The sequence below is a fragment of the Sus scrofa genome, chromosome 8 (genome assembly GCF_054392235.1).
Source record: "Sus scrofa isolate SSC_HxYL_T2T_F1_AM1 chromosome 8, Sscrofa_HxYL_maternal_Yorkshire_Landrace_v2.0, whole genome shotgun sequence".
Taxonomy (NCBI): domain Eukaryota; kingdom Metazoa; phylum Chordata; class Mammalia; order Artiodactyla; family Suidae; genus Sus; species Sus scrofa.
In genome coordinates, this window is record NC_139390.1 from 10,063,292 (window position 1) to 10,080,968 (window position 17,677).

The 17,677-nt window shown below is 39.5% G+C and overlaps 1 long non-coding RNA gene across 2 annotated transcripts in view; it reads right to left on the reverse strand.

Annotated features, from left to right (window-relative positions):
• The window catches only part of LOC102158082 (uncharacterized), a 383,658-nt gene that overhangs the window by 213,664 nt on the left and 152,317 nt on the right, over nt 1-17,677 (reverse strand). For both annotated transcript variants that reach the window (XR_014812146.1, XR_014812147.1), the window contains exon 3: nt 11,079-11,293. This is a non-coding gene — a long non-coding RNA (uncharacterized LOC102158082). The remainder of the gene's footprint in view (nt 1-11,078; nt 11,294-17,677) is intronic.

Below are 17,677 nucleotides of genomic sequence, written 5' to 3' on the forward strand. Positions count from 1 at the left end.
AAGTGTCTGACACCTGACACGGCTGTTAGGGAAAGAGCTGGAACAGACACCTAGGTCTCTTGGCTGCTGGTCTAGGATTCTTTCCACAAGACCATAAACTTCTGGAAAATTGAACATGAATGAGTGGGGTCCCTGTAAACTGTATCAGGGATGAAACGACATATTGCATTCACATGACAGCCCTTGCTCCAGGTGAAGGACACATTGCTGAAAAGCCCAGATTTTGTGTGCAGCTGAGGAGAGTCTTTGCATCACACATATCCATCACAGGCCATCTGAAGAGCTCACCAGCCCACTCATTAAATTACAAAAATAAAGGACTGTGACTAAAGGTAATCTGGAACATTTTTAAAAGTAGTCAGTAGATGCAAACGATTGCCTTTGGAGTGGATAAGAAATGAGATCCTGCTGTATAGCATAGGGAACTATATCCAATCACTTGTGATGGAACATGATGGAAGATAATGTGAGAAAAAGAATGTATATATGTATATAACTGGGCCACTTTGCCTGTAGAGCAGAAATTGACAGAACATTGTAAATCAACAATAAAATTAAAAAATAAAAAATAAAAAGGGGAATTCCCGTTGTGGCTCAGTGGTTAACGAATCTGACTAGGAACCATGAGGTTGTTGGTTAAATCCCTGGCTTTGCTCAGTGGGTTAAGGATCTGCTGTTGCCTTGAGCTGTGGTGTAGGTCACAGATGCGGCTCGGATCCTGCCTTGCTGTGGTTCTGGCATAGGCCGGCGGCTACAGCTCTGATTGGACCCCTAGCCTGAGAAACTCCATATGCCGTGGGTGCAGCCCTAGAAAAAGACAAAAAATAAAATAAAATAAAATAAAATAAAATAAAGTAAAAGTGAAAACAAATCATCTATCACGAATTACACTTTTTTTTTTTTTTTTTTTTTTTTTTTGCTTTTTAGGACCACAGCAATGTGAGATCTGAGCCATGTCTGTGACCTACACCACAGCTCATGGCAATGCCAGATCCTTAACCCACTTAGCGAAGCCAGGGATCAAGCCCACAACCTCATGGTTACGAGTCAAATTTGTTTCTGCTGTACCATGACAGGAACTCCAAGTTACACATATTAATACACTATTAATATAATGGAGAATTTCCTTCAAGCTTTTTTCTTCTTCATGTCTACTCAGCAATTCTTTGGAGAAACCAACCCTTCCTTTCGTATAACAATTATAAAGCAATGTTGTGGTCCGAAGGGACTCCCCCTGATCCCCAGGCCTCTAAGTGAGCAAGTGACAGATGCTCACACATGAAACTGGTTAATTGAAGGAAGGTATAGAGCAGTGGGAGGCTAGAGGCCTCCAGCCCCAAAGCAGAGGTTGAAAATCCTTGTGCTAACAGGGACTTTATGTACATATTCCATGCTATACATGCAACTTTGTGCCCCACTTTTCTCACTTAGCATAATTACAGTGATAATGACAATAGTTTGTACTTATTTCACATGGAGTATGGTGCATTCTATATTTTCTAGGCATTCTCTCTTTTATTATCATCCAGCTCTGTTAGGTATCATAGTCCTATTATAGTCAGCATTTGCAGACCTAAAGAAGTTGATAAACATGCTTAAATTCAAACAGCTAAAAGCATTTCAAACCCTATTGTTCTGGTCCAAAATAAGAATTTTTAACTACTATTGATTTACTTTTTTTCTATTTCACAATTCTTTGTAATCAGTTTTAACAGCAGCATACTGTTCCACTAAGACAACCTAACAGAAGTTTTCCTCTTTGGAAATGGAATGAAGACATAACAAGAGATGGGTCAAGCCTGCTGAGACAAGGTTTTTCTTGGTGACAAAAATTTTGGTCTTGCCAGGGAAAGTAGACTGGCTAAAAACCTCACACGCAATTTATCCCCATCCTCCTTCCGACGGGGTCCTGGTATCAGTTCCCTCCATCTCCCTTTCAGTGGCCCTGCAGGGATAATGAGATGTGTTGTAATAGTAGGGGGGACCATTCAAGCTGGAGGTGAGGAAAAGAACTACTCACTCCACAAAGGTGTGTCAATGCCTACTCTGTGTGACTGGGCTATAGCATAAAAACAACCAAACAACAGAGTCTCGCCCTCAAAATCTGCTTGGAGGAGAGTGGTTAAATCAGTCAAACAAACACATAATGTGAAAGAGGTCGATAAGTACTAAAGAGTAAAATGAAACAGGGAAACAAGATAGGAAGCTAGGAAAGGACGTAGCTTCAGTGTGGAGGTGGCATGGCAGCAAGGACTTGAAGGTTGCAAGGGACTAAGCCAAGTGGAAAAGAGCATTCTGGGAGACACAATGGCTCTGAAGCAGGAGAACGCCTCTTGAGTTAGAGGAGGACCCAGGAGCCCAGTGTGGCGAGAAGAGAGCAGGTGAGAGAATATTGGGATATATGAGGTCAGAGAGGGGAGGGAGTAGACACTGTGGGGCACGGCATGCCCTGCCAGATGACTGCTTTGGTGTTCTCTTTGAATGAGATGAAAGGCCATTTGAACAGAGGAATGGAAGAATCTGAGCAGTGTGTAATCGAATCTCTCTGGTCCATCAGTGAAGAATAGACCAGAAGAGCACAAAGCAGAAGCAAGGAGACCGACCAAGAGGGATGACTGTGGCTTGTACTAGAGTGTTAAATATAAATGTGTTAAGAAGTGACTGGGTCCTGGATGTGTTGAATACAAAAGAGAAAGGATTTGCTGATAGGATGGATGCTGGGTGAGGTAGCCAAAGGTTCAAAGGTGGCCCCAGGTATACAAACATTCCCCCTCTACCCCGATCATCTTTGTTTGGATGGTGGAAAGTTGAAGTAGACCCTGTTCTTGGAAGGAGTAGGCGATGGCTGCAGCCACTCCCCTGATATATTTGATGAAATATGACTTTTTTAAATTATTTTTTCATTTCAAAGAAGGCAGTTAGCTCTTCCAATACCGAATTGGTAATTTTAGAGCATTGTAGGATTCATGATCTTTAAAAGAGTGCCTCTCTCAGAATGTTCTTGATGAGTCTACTTTTTTTGCTAGTCTATTTCTAAATCAAATTTTGCCAACTATTTTTCTGTTCTGTGTAGTTTGCGGTAGTGAACAGAGGGAATAACTTAAATATCAAGGAATGATATAAATTGAAGAAGTTATTAAAAATAATTGCTATTAAATCTTATTGTTATAGTGAATAATATATAGAAAGAAATCCAGGAAGCTCTTACACGCATACAATGATTTTAACAGATGTCAAAGTGGGAGAGAATATGAATGTCCTTTTTAATTTTCCTTTAATGTGTTTCTGGTACATTTTAATTAAGAGAAAATAAAATAAATGTAATAAAAAATGCAATAATAAAAGTATTAAAATAGTACTATTGCAGGTTATTTGGGGTGTACCAAGTAATCTCTTGCTATTAGATATTAAGGTTCTTTCATTTTATTATTCTTAATTAATTGAGAATCAATATGTGTCTGAAAATTATTTTAAAATTGAAAATGAAACAGTTAAAAAATAAAAATTCCAGAAAAAGAACAAATATGAATAATGTATAAATATTTCAACATACCCCATAGGATATGAAAATGACCGATATTGCATTTGAAAATGAGAGACTGGGATTTTAATTTTAATCAAATCTTCATTTTGGCCAAACTATAATAATGCCCCTTTTTTCCCCCTCAAATTGTCATCTGTAACCCATACAAAAAGCAAACAAGAAAGCATCTGTAGCCTCATGGAGCAGACCAAGGGTGCACACACCCCTAGGTTTTAACCCAACACAACTTATTATCCTTTTGACCTTGCAAAACTTATGTTAAATTCATACACATGTCAGTTTCTTCATCTCAATAGTGCTAACGATGAAAGTCTCTTCCTCAGGAGATTGTTGTTGTGGGGGTAAAAAAAGAAAGCATCTAAAGCACCTAATTATGACGCTCGTCATAGGGTTACTTCTCAGTAAATTGTGACAGTTATTATTCCTTCAGATTACTCGAGCATCTTGAAATGCCCCTTTGTCAATCTTCCAGCTTCTAGCTGGGTGGTTGCAGCTGCCTGCTGAGATACTGGGTCTCTGTAGGGGACTCTGTAGGTGGGAAGCACATGCCTCATGTTCTTGGTGTGCTCTAAGGGGATGAAACAGAGTTGGAGCCTGGAAATGCCTATTTGCTCATCACCCCAGACCCAGTGAAGCATCCTGCAACTTTCCTAAATGAGGCACTGCAGCCTCTTTGCCCAAAGAACACTGCATGTGGGGTTGTTACATATTCAGCACAAATCATATTCTATTGCAATTGGTTGTAAAGTTTCCCCATTTAGTCTGTTTCCCCAACTAGAATAAAAGCTCTTGAAATGGAGACTATGGTTGATATATGTTGCTTGGGACAGTTCCTTTTAGAGAGAGATGCTTATTAAATGATGGATGAATGGGCAAATGAATACCTAAGATCAGGCTCTCTCTGTTATATAGATATGTTTCTGGCCTCTTTGTTTTTTATGTAAAAGAAAAAGTAAATAACCTAAAAGTAGTCATTTTAATATCTATCCAGTTCTATAAATGGGGCAAATTTAGCTTCCTTTGAGCAGCAACCAATAGAATAGAAAGGCATGAAATTGATTTTCCAATTCTCTGGCATAATGTATCAGTTAATCTTATGTTCACTAGAGAAGAATAGAGTCTATTTAAAACTCAAAAATGTATTAAACTTTTTTTGTTAAAGTGATGAGAGTATTAATAACACTGCTAATGAGAATGAAGGAAGGCAGAAAACAAAGAAAAAAGGAAAACTTAGTAAGTTCCTAAGGAGGGAAAGTTGCTAGGTTCAGAAACAGTTATTTTTTGAGGCTTACTTTAGAATTTTTATCTTTTCCCTGATACATAGGCATGTAAGATTTATAAGGTTCAACCTAACTTTTCATTTCAACCATTTTCAAATGACCAGCCCTCCAACTCCTCCTCTTTTCTAAGCAGATCATCTCACCTTCCCTCTCATGAAGACAACATAAGCAGCAAAAGTAAACCAAGAATCAAAAATCGGGAAACCAATCCCCTTCATCCACAAACACATCTTCTTTTCTTCTTCTTCTTTTTTTTTCTTTTTTTAGGGACACACCCGCAGCAAATGGAAGTTCCCAGGCTAAGGGTCAAATCGGAGCTGTAGCTGTCAGCCTATACTACAGCCACAGCAACGCAGGATCTGAGCCTCGTCTGTGACCTACATCACAGCTCCAAGCAACGCCAGATCCTTAACCCACTGAGAGAGGCCAGGGATAGAACCCACATCCTCACTGATACTAGTTGGATTCATTTCCCCTGCACCACAACAGGAACTCCTATCATCTTCTTTTCTATAGCAGTGAAAGTGTTGTCTCTTCTTCCCACCTAAAGTATTATCCCATTACTTTCAATTTTCTTAAGGGGCTTAGGTATCAATTATCCTTCCTTTTTTCTAATATATTTTCTAATCTCCTTTTCTATTTATTTCTCCCATCACCAAGTTTGCCCATTTGAGACAAAAGGTGTCCATTGTTTTTTATACTTTTCCAGCTAACACTCTTTCTATCCATCCTCTACCTCTTCATATTCAACGTCTGAAGATGATTGTCTACTTTGATTTGCTCCTACTCATTACCCTGCCCTATCAAATCATGCATGACTACATATGAATGCACTTTGAAATTAATAGACACTTTCTGTCCTATTTTAATGACTATTCAGGAATCAATGTATAGCAATCTGCATACCTATCTATGTACATCTACAGCCCCAGGTCAAGTTCTTCCCAGAGATGCCCATCTCCAAAATGGTCCCACTTCTTCCCTCTCCAATGAAGTGGCTCCAGGCTGTGGGTCACAGTCCCAACAGTTCCTTACAATTCTTCCTGCTTTCATGATGTTCCCTCTGAATAACTGTCTATAAAGCAACCAGTTTACAAATCTGATCATGTCTCTGCCACTTGTACCATCCAAAGACTTCCATTTACTCATTGGATAATATCTATGCCTCATTTGGAATTTAAAAAAAAAAAATAGAAGTTTTGTTCCTGCATGCCCCTGAAGCATTTCTTTATCCATAGTCCAGTCAAATAGATTTCTCTCAAGTTCTCAAAACACTAAGCTCTCACCAAACTACAAACTTCACATATGCCACTACTTTTGCTTGAAACACTGTCTTCCATTATCTCTCTTTGATAAACTCTTATTAAATCTTTAGGTCTAAGATAATGTCACACTTTCTAGAGTTCATATGCCTGGCCTCACCTCATCAGTTAATAAATTAAATCTCAAAGATATTACATATGCAAGTGATGTAGCAACAAGTCACAATGGGAGAAAGAATTCATTTTCCCAAAGGCACTGAAGGAATCAGCGTTCTAGGCTGAGATGGACAGCTTCTGCCTGACAACGTCAACAGCAGACACTATTGAGTAACATAAATTTCTCCCCATTAAATTCCATAAAACCCTGTGCTTCTCCAAAACACAGTGCTTTGCAAACTTTCTCTAAGGCACAGTTGTACCTTCAATTCTTGGTCTAATACCCTTTAATAGTAGACATTAACATCTAGAAAAGCAGAGGTATAGTTTGCATGTTCCCAGCCCTGACATTAAAAGGAAGAGTATAGAAAAATGGACTTAGGAGTGAGATGTTGAGAGATGATAGCTTAATTTAAGGTAAATACAGGAATCTTGCTTCTCAAAAACATAGATGCTTGCAGATGTGTAAGGGAGAAAAAAAATTCCTGATTAACACTGAGATTCTGCAGAAGAGCAGCTGAATGAGCAAAATGCAAATGGGAGACCTGGAAAGAAAAATTAATTTCATGTTCTTGGAACGACTTTGGTAGGCAATAGAAAGAAACCCAACTAGACGATAACAGACCTTGCAAAGACAAAATGTTGATACTCATAAAAAGCTATGAATCTATATAAAAAAAAATCTATATAAAAGACCATAGAGTGGAATCTTGGTCTTTCTGAACTCTTTTATACCCAAAGCCCAAGGAATCCCCATCATTTTACCCAGCTGGCCCTGCTCTCTCTGAGTGACTTCCTCCTGTCCCCAAATGAAGCTCATCTTAAACCCTATTAATTCATCAAACGGATCATGAGTTAAACACAGATTAGATCAAAACAGAAGTGACTTATTATTTCCATTAACCCAAGCTGATCTTCATTTTAGAATGGTGCTTTGTGAGCATTTCCATGTTTTCTCCACTGATAAGTATTAAAAATATTCATTTCCTCTGCTTAAACATGAAATATTCTATTTTCTACATGGGGTGTTGAGCGCAGGAAAATGAACATTTTGGATAAATTTTTTTTGGCATTTGTGTCAAACATGGACAAAAATTATATTCTGTTGATAAAATAAACAAGACAATCTGTGACAAAAAGCTCTGTGAAATCAGAACCAACTATAGAATCTGATCAGAATTTTTTTGTGCAGAATTGTTTACAATTTTAGATTTTTTTTTTTTTTACAGGACCAAAGCAACACAAAACAAAAATATATGTTTGGCCCATCTGTAGAAAATAGTGTGGAATTTACCCAAATTCAATTTTTAATATAATGACATAATAGGCAAAGCTGATTTAATTTTGTCTCCAAAATCAAGTAAGGGTTTGCCACACTGAATTCTTCTCATAAATTGCATTACTATTTTCCCTTATTTTAACTACTCACATGGGTCCTTCTTCTGAGGGTAAAATTCTATCATGGGCTGTTGCAATTGTTTAAACAGGAGATGCTTAAAATGTTTGCTGTCTTCTTGGAACCCCAATGACTCATCTAATACAGACTCAGATATGAATGACTGCAGCTGAAGCTATAAATGGGAAGTGCAAATTACGTCTCCAGATGTGGGGAGTGTTTCCTATCACACAACAATGTTCTCCTAATCTAAGAAATAATATTAATAAGATGGTTCGTGGTTTCGAAGCAAGTTTTTCCATGCTGGGAAATCATAGGAACATGGTGTGATAATAATTTTTTAAAGATTTGCTTTGGAAAAAGAAAGACGATGAAGTGATAATTGCTTTGGGATAAAATGTAAATGTCATGGATTTTTCCAAGGTCGGGATTTTTCCAATTGTTTGTTTTTCTGCAATTTATTTCAGTCCTGTACCTTAATTCCCATTTGTGGGGCATCATTCAGTTATGATGCACCCTTACTGTATGATTTTGTCACTTTGGTATCACAACAATGAGGAGAAAGTTACTTTTCCTCTCTTAAGGATACTGAAGCCCAAAGATTAAGCAATTTCTCAACCAAGGTCATATAGCTAGCAAGAGGCAGAGCTGGGATTGAAGCCCAGGCTGGCCTGGTGCCAAAATTAATGGCCTTTCTAGAAATCTTTGTGATCACCAGTCCCTGATCTCCATCTCTTTATTAACCTCAGGAAACCTCCTGGAAGTTTTCCATGCATAAAATATTTTCTAGTTTCATCCCCTGTAGATTCGGAGGACAGAGGCTAGTTCTGTTTCTCTCCACATCCACAGAGCCTAGTAAAGGACTAGGCATCCATCCGTTAGAATACCTCTGACCTAGGGATCAAGTTCCCTATTTAATCTATATTCATTAAGTCCTATTGGAGGGGGGAGCAGAAAACAGAGATAGACACCTACAGTCCAGTCTCTGGGCCCCAGTAGGGAAGGTAAATGGGGGAAGGGAAGTGGGAAAGGATGGAGGCTGAAGACGGGGGCAGAGAGTGCCAAGGTTCCCCAGAGGAACACTTGTGACCCGTGATGCCCATAAAACCTACAAGTTTTGGTCAACTTCAGAAAGGCTTTGTGCAACTAGAATGAGAAGAATAGCCCTGAATCAAAAGCCATCAAGAGCAGAGTAGCTGGTTCCGAATTTTTCTGGATATCAGCACAGCTAACTAGAGGCAGAAGAGACACAGGTTCTTTAAAAATCACTTGTTATACTTTCAAACTGTCAAATTTTACATCTTTAAAAATATTTATATGAAATTCATCAGTCTTAAAATCAATACTAACTAGTATCCATCAAGTTAATAATCTGGGTCAGAGACTCAGCTAAATATTCTACCTGTGTTGTCTCATTTAACCCTCACAACAATCCCATGCATTAGTAATTGTTATTCTCCCTTTCATTGGTGAGGAGGATAAAGCTCAGAGAGATGAGTAACTTGTCCAAAGTCACAGAGTGATAATTTTCTAAGCATAAGCTTCCTTTTCTGTACAACATAAATTATCACAGGTCCCTACTGGGCTTGATGTCAGCATGAAAAGAGAAAATGCATGTACTGGAACAGAGTCCCACATACCACAAATAACAAATCTTCACCACCCTGTTTTTTAAAAGCAATATACATTATATATTGAGATATATTTATTATATATATATATAGAGAGAGAGAGAGAGAGAGTTCCCATCGTAGCTTAGCAGTAATGAACCTGACTAGCATCCATGAGGATGTAGGTTCCATCCCTGGCCCTTCCCAGTGGGTTAAAGATCCGGTGTTGCTATGAGCTATGGTGTAGGTCACAGATGCAGCTCGGATCTGGCATCACTGTGGCTGTGGCACAGACCAGAATCTGCAGGTCTGATTTGACCCCTAGCCTGGGAATTTTCATATGCAGCACCTGCAGTCCTAAAGAAAATACACACACACACATACACACACACACACACATATTACTTATATATATTAGTATGAATGCAAGTGGTTAAAGTCCCAGTTTTTCCAGCCAAATATAAAGGTTCAAATACTTGTTCTGACATCTTCCTCTGAGTGTATTGTCCTGGCTCTGTAAGTCACCCCTGCTTCTTTGTTTCTAGGTGCTAATAACAGTAATGAAATATACCTTGTGGAGCTGTTGTGAGAATTAAATGAGCTTAAGCATTTTGGTAGGTAGAATTCCACCATGGCACTCATGATCTCTGGCCCCTGGTGTTATGCCTGGTGTGATCTCCTGAGTGTGAATGGGACACATGAGTTGCTTATAAGCAACATATCAATAGAATATGTCAAAGATATTTGGCTGTCACTCCCATGACAAAGTTCCATTATATAAGACTTTGCTTTAGCAGAAGAGAGAAAGAAATGTCACTGCTGGCCTTGCAGAATCAAACAGTCCTATTGTGAACTGCCTCTGGAGGGGGTCATAAGTCAGGAAATTGCAGACAGCCTCTAGGAGCTGAGCACTGCCTCCAGCCCACCACCAGTAAGAAGCCAGGGTCTTCAGTCACAAAGCTGCAGGGAAATAACCTGAGTGAGCTTGAGAGCAGATCCCTCCCTAGTTGAGCCTCCAGTTGAGAACATAGCCCAGCCAGCACCTTGGCTGCAGCCTCATGAGTCCTTAAGCAGAGCACCCAGTTCCAACTCATGATCCACAAATCTAACAGATAAATATGTGTTGTTTTAAGCTGGTAACATATTAATTTCATATTCAGCAAAAGACAACTAACATTTGCATATAAAGCATTTGACACAGCCCTGCATGTGTTGATGCTTCAAAAAATATCTGACTGAACTTTCTACACGTGTATCAATCAATAAATAAATGTTTATAAAGACGCATACTTATGTATAGTATATCTCTACAAATGATTACTTGAGTACAGTTATAAGATCCATGCCTTCTATACACTTAAGAAGAAGATCTTGTTAGAATTTCCATAGTTAACCTCTCCTGGATATAGTCTAGAATTATAGAATTCTACTAGAAGTACTATTCAGCTGTATTGTAACAAGGTCTCAGAGAGTCTGTGGGTGTGTAAATTCAACTGCATCTAAAATACTCAGGGCCTCCAACAAAGAGGGACTCTGTAGAGTGGGTGGGTGGAAACAGACTGTACATAATAGGCCATGTTATTTCTTTTTTATGTTTCCATCCTATTATTAAATTAAATGTCAATTTTGGGCAGATTGAATAACAGTAGCAAACATTCCGTTTAACAGCCATGATACAATATGCACATGTTTTAAGAGCCTCTCTAACAGCTGGTTGGAATTCAGCCTGAGAGGAATTCATAAACATGTATTTTATAACTGGTTTAGTGAGTTATTAAAGAATGAGGCTGGATTTATCCAGCAATTATTCAATGAACAAAAATAGAATACCTTCAGAATGAAGACTTCTTTAAGGGACTTCTCCACAGACCCCAGGCATCCTTTGAGAAGCTGATGACACGACAGTGGACTCACTGACAGAAGCACCAAATGACAAGGAAGTCTCTGTCTTGTCCTGCGTGGAGTTCTCGGCTACAAAGTTGACTGAGGACTCCATTTACTCAGTCCTTCCATACAAATACTTCCCTGCTTTCACTACATGCAACCTGAAAGAAGAAGAAATTTTTTAAAAAAATTAATTCATCCATTCTTTCAATAAATAAATTATTGAGTACCCACGATAAGCCAGGAAAAATCAGCACAGAGGAGTTTAAGGAACTTTAGTGACTCAACTAATGCTATGCATTTGGAAAGCAGAAGAGTTAGGACTCAAACCCCTGGCTTAGCTCTGTTGAGCTGCTCGCAACATGTTCTCTGACCACCAAAAAATTTCCTTATTTCTGTGATAAAAATATAGTTGCAATTTCAAGGGGAATAAGACTTGGTTAGAAAAAATCCACTCTAAAAGACCAAGATGACTTATTGTTCTGAAGGCTTTTCCCGAGGACTGTAACCATTATCTGGAATGTAGAGAGGTAGGTTCCAACCCCAGTACTCAGCACCGGTGTCCCTAGACAGTATAACAGAGAGGCACCTCGCCACTGACTATCCAACAATCTTCAGGTTGACCAATCACTCTGTTAGGATTTTTGTTTATGACTGTTATCAATATATTCTGGACCCTCACTCTGAAGGGGGCTCTCCAAATGCATTTTCTTAGAAGGCTACTGAGACCTAACAAAACAGCAAAAATCCCACACCACTTATTTCAAGGTCTTTATCATACTCTATTCTCTGTATCAGTTTAACTGACCGTTCATTCTTTTACTCAACAAATGTTGATGAGCATCTCCTAATAGGGGGCACAGTAAGGAAAGAATTAATTCCCACTCATCAAGAATAACTCTCAATCACTTCTCCTTGTGTTGTATGCATCCCCATCTCTTGGCCCCAGTCTTTGCTATAAATTTCTTCTAAGCATGTTGCAGTACCCTAGCAAAAGCATTTTGTTATTTCTAGATGTTGTACGAAGACCGCCATGCCTGGCTGCACTGACCAATTAAATAGGCATAGAGAAGAAAACCAAAAAAACCGTAGGGATTCTTGAACCTATGGCATGCAAATCAAGGTGGCCATGTCATTGACTAACTAATAGGATTGGCTCTGCAGCCAGAGTACATGGATTTGAAATCGAGCTCTGCCATTCAATAGAATGTATGATCCCCCACAGCAGTATCTTCTCAGATCCACCTCCTAGAGTAATGACGATAAAAACAAAAATAAACAAATGGGACTTAATTAGGCTTAAAAGTTTCTGCACAGCAAGGGAAACCCTAAACAAAACAAAAAGACACCCCACAGAATGGGAGAAAATATTTGAAAATGAAGTGACGGACAAGGGATTAGTCTCCAAAATTTATAAACACCTTCTGCAGCTCAATATCCAAAAAAAACAAACAACTCCATCAAAAAATGGGAAGAAGATCTAAACAGACAATTCTCCAAAGCAGACACACAGATGGCCAAAAAACACATGAAAAGATGTTCAATATCACTCATTATTAGAGAAATGCAAATCAAAACCACTATGAGGTACCACCTTACACCATGCAGAATGGCCAACATCAAAAAGTCCACAAACAGAAAGTGCTAGAGAGGGTGTGGAGAAAAGGGAACCCTATTACACTGTTGGTGGGAATGTAAATTGGTGCAACCACTGTGGAAAACAGTATGGAGGTTCCTCAGAAAACTAAAAATAGAATTAGCATTTGATTCAGCAATCCCACTCCTGGGCATCTATCCAGAGAAAACCATGACTTGAAAAGAAACATGTATTCCAATGTTCATTGCAGCACTATTTACAATAGCCAAGACATGGAAACAACTTAAACGTCCATCAACAGAGGAGTGGATAAAGAAGATGTGGTACATATACATGATGGAATATTACTCAATCTTTAAAAGAAAAGAAATAATGGCATTTGCAGGAACATGGATGGACCTAGAAATGATCATGCTAAGGGAAGGTAGTCAGACAGCGAGACACTAACATCATATTCTATCACTTACATGTGGAATCTGAAAAAAAAGGACACAATCAACTTGTTTGCAGAACAAATACTGACTCACAGACTTTGAAAAAATTATGGTTTCCATATGAGACAGGTTGGGGAGATGGGCTGGGGGTTTGGGATGGAAATGCAAAAAATTCAGTTGTGATAATCATTGTACAACTATAAATGTAATAAAATTCATAAATTAAAAAAAAAGAAAAGAAGGTACAATCCCAAGTATGCTGCTTCATCTAACCCTGCCTCTAGGAGCATAATGATAATAGTAATAATGATTTCCTTGGGCTACTGGAAGAATAACAAGAGCTAACCTAAGGGAAGAGCCTATAAGAATAACTGGCAGTTAGTAAATATTCAGTAAGTATTAGCTATTGTTATTATAAAGAATATTAAATATTTCTATCCAAACTTTCCATCTCTTTGTGTAACATATGAATTAACTTTGCCTAGTACCTCTGAAAAATAACTTACACAACATTCCATACTTGGTGCTTTTTGTAGGAGTAATTCCAAAGTCATTATCATAAACATGGATTACTATTTTATTATAAGGGTAATAGGAAACAAATGCCCTCTTTAAACTAAGATTTAAAACATGCATTGGTTTTCTTATTCTGATCCCCTCTCCTCCTCATCACCATAGTTGAAATTTGTCCATTCTTTGGTTAAATTCCCAGGCTCTATGCCAAGCTCCCTTTCCACTCTGATTCCTGGCTCTTGACGCCCATCACATGGATTTGTATTCTGGTTCTTCTCTCTCCTGTCTATGAGAACTTGGAGATGTAAACTCTGTGCCTCAGTATTCTTATCTGTAGAATGGGCAGGGGGAGGGGAGGGTGAATTGGACCTCGTGTTACCAGTCTAGCATAGTACTTTGCGCGTATAAGCTCTCATTAACTCCTAGCTACTATTATTACCCTGAGAGCACAGGACAATTTCTGACATCACAGCTGTTCAGTTACAATATGTGGAATTTACGTTCTATGAGCAACAGGAATAAGGACTCAGAACAAGGAAAGTGCGGGGTGGACTGAGAGTAAGGCAGGGTTCCATGAAGCTGGAGAATGAATGTGTGGCTCCAGCTGCGGAGGCCAAAAATCTCCCCCAGATGTCAGAGCACTCCTGCTCCCAGGCCTAACCCCAGAGCCAGGCCTCCCCAGTTCACTTGGCAGCTAAGGCCAATAAGCCACCTTAATTTGGAAAATTCCACTCACGTTCCTGGTCTCTGGCTCTCCACATGCCCTCAAGGGATTTTATGCCAGCCTTGAATCCCAAATATTGAAGGAGAAGAAAGGAGGGAATGGAAAAAAAAAAAAAAAAGTTAGAGGAAAGGTCGGAAATTTAAACTGAATTGTTTGGTAATGGAAAGTCCCTTTCAAGTCTCTTTAATTCTTTATTTGGATTCCATTGAGCGTGTGCCAAGAGGGAAAAAGGAAAGGTTAAATCCTTCTATCAGATCTGGCAAAGGAGCTCAGTCAAGCAGCTTAAGAGACGGATTAGCTCGCCTGCAATGCAGAAGTGTTACTATTCAGGATGCCAGTGGGCCACACAGATCCCCTTCTCGCAGGTCTTGGCAGCCACTGGCTCTGGGAGGCAGCCTGAAGAAGGAAATTGTCCCACAAGGTGACAGATCCCCAAGGAAGTCCAAAATGTTCCCTCTGGACAGGGACAAGGGAGCCTTAGTTACCTTCACACTTTAAGAATATGAAAAAGCTCCATATCCTCCTCCCAGAAAAAACACTCTTATATACAAAATTTTTCCAAAAGTCCTAGGGGATTCAAGGACCTATCATATTCCACTCACAAACACCTGCCTTAAAATTTAGAGAGTTTTTTTTTTTTTTTTGCTAAAATTCTTATTGCTTTTCATATATTTCTTCCTGGCAGGCTTCTTTGGAATCAAAACACCCTTTTTAACTAAGATCAGATCTTCAATTCAAAATGTGCTTATCAGTGGCCCAATGTGCATATGTTTAATTCAACATAAACGGTGAGTTTAGTGAAAGAAAAAAAAAATCAAAAACCCTGATCTTTGGAAGAAATAGTGGGCACTTGGTTTTAGCAATCCCAAGCTGGGTGATATTGGGAAAGTCACTTAGCCTTTCAGAGTTTCACTGTCTTCGTGAATAGAATAGGGATTTACTTGTCATCTGCCGGTCTCTTCAGGCTTTTGCCAGGTCACAGATTGCTTGTGAGGAAAGTGATTTTCTAGTGATTTATATCACCAGAACATAGAAATATGAAACGGGAGTTCCCACTGTGGTGCAGTGGAAACAAACCCAACTAGTATCCATGAGGATGAGGGTTCGATCCCTGGCCTCACTCTCAGTGGGTTAAGGATCTGGCGTTGCTGTGGCTGTGGTGTAGGCCAGCAGATGTAGTGTGGCCCTAAAAGCAAAAAAAAAAAAAAAAAAAAAAAAAAAAGAAAGAAAAACAGAAAAATAAGAAAAGAAAAATAAGAAAAGAAATATTAAACACTAGTGAGCATCTATGGCATGGTAGACACTGGAGATGCTGAGACCAGGGGAGACATTGGTCCTTCCTTCTCAGGACTCTTCATGAATCAAGAAGATGGACCAAGACTTCAGTGACCACAACTGACTGAGTAACATGTTGTGATAAAGCCTTTACAAAGCCTCACGGGGAAAGAACCCACCTCTTCTGAGAGGATCAGGAAATGATTCCTGAGGGAGAGAAACATCTGAGCTGAATCTCAAAGGGCAGTAAGAGTAGCCAGCTGAAAAAAGAGGAATGGGCTATTTCAGTCCAAGGAATCATCAAGTTTAAAATCAACAAGGAAATGGATGATAATTGCTGAGTATCTTGCGTTATTCGAGCACGAGTACTTACAGGGTTGCTGAGGGGTCCTGAATTAAAACATAAACTTTTTTTTTTTTCTTTCTTCCTAGGGCCATACCTGCAGCATATGGAAGTTCCCAGGCTAGGAGTCAAATTGGAGCTGCACCACAGGCACAGCAATTAGGGATCCAGCCCCATCTGCAAACGACACCACAGTGCATGGCAACACTGGATCCTTAACCCACTGAGCGAGGCTGGGGATCAAACCCTCATGAATACTAGTCTGGTTCTTAACCCACTGAGCCACAAAAAAATTGTGGAATTCCCAAAAAAAATTAACTCTTAAGGGACAAGTCAGGACCAGGGGAATGGGGCTGAAGGGAGAGAGATTTTTGAGGAAGTTCCTTCTGGCATCTCCTCACTGCCCTATAGAAAGGCAGCAGCTGGCCACTGAAAACATTCCTTTTCTCTGCCTCCACGTCCCCCTAGACCAGTGTCCCCCAGCTTCCATGGCTCTATTGAGAGGAGATGCGACAAATGGCCACCCTCTCCCTCATGTTTCAGATTCTTCTGCCTTCTTTTGGGCCCTTTCCTCAAATTTCAGATTAGGGGAAGTACTGACTTCCTTGGGATCTTTGGGACAATGTCCCTAACGGGGGACCCAGAGTGAACGTAAGAGAGATGGTCTCGCTGTTGAGGCAAAGGAAGCTGTGTTGGTTTTCTGCTGGATTTTTCCTCTAATGTGTGTATGTATGTAAGTGTATGTGTATGTGTAGAAAAACACATGGGATTTGGAGAAGCCAAGGCGGCCTCCTGCCAAGTACTTTTCCTGTGAAGTTTTAAGCTTGCTTGGGCTTTAAAGGAAATACATTTGTGAGGTACTTAAGTTTCACAAATGCTTCAAAATAATTTCTGCCATCCAAGTTCTCACAACCTGGATTTTCAGTCAAGTCCCTGCCTTAGAAATAAAAAGCTTCAGGTTTTTCCAAGAGTAGAAAGGGCATGAAGCAGGCAGCATAAAACTTCAATTTTGCATTCTATGCAAGAAAAAAAAAAGTCCCCTGACATAAGCCCTTCTTTTGAACCTGCATCTCCCCTTTCTCTGTGGCTTTCACATTCACCTTATCCGTTGACAGAGGGACTTCACACTTTTGGTTGCCTAAGACAGCAGACCCAGTTCATGCCCTTTGCCCTGGCATCATTTTCTAGTGCCCGCTTCCATGCTCCAAATATCCTGGTTTGAGTAATAGAAGATACCATCACCCTATATAGGGTAGAGTTTTGATATGCCTCTTCTCTCCATCTTCCCTTTGTTGAAGTCCAGACAAAAATATAATGCAAGCCACAAAAGTGGTTTAAAATTTTCTGGTTATCACATTCAAAAAGATAAAAAAAAAAAAAAGAAGCAAACTCAATTTAAATAATCTATTTTCATCTAAAATAACCAAAATATAGTTGAAGTTCCCATTGTAGTGCAGCGGAAACGAATCCAAGTAGGAACCATAGGGTTGCAGGTTCGATCCCTGGCCTCGCTCAGTGGGTTAAGGATCCCGCATTGCTGTGGCTGTGGTGTAGGCCAGCGGCTGCAGCTCTGATTGGACCCCTAGCCTGGGAACCTCCATACACCACGGGTGCGGCCCTGAAAAAGACAAAAATAAAATAAAATAAAATAACCAAAAT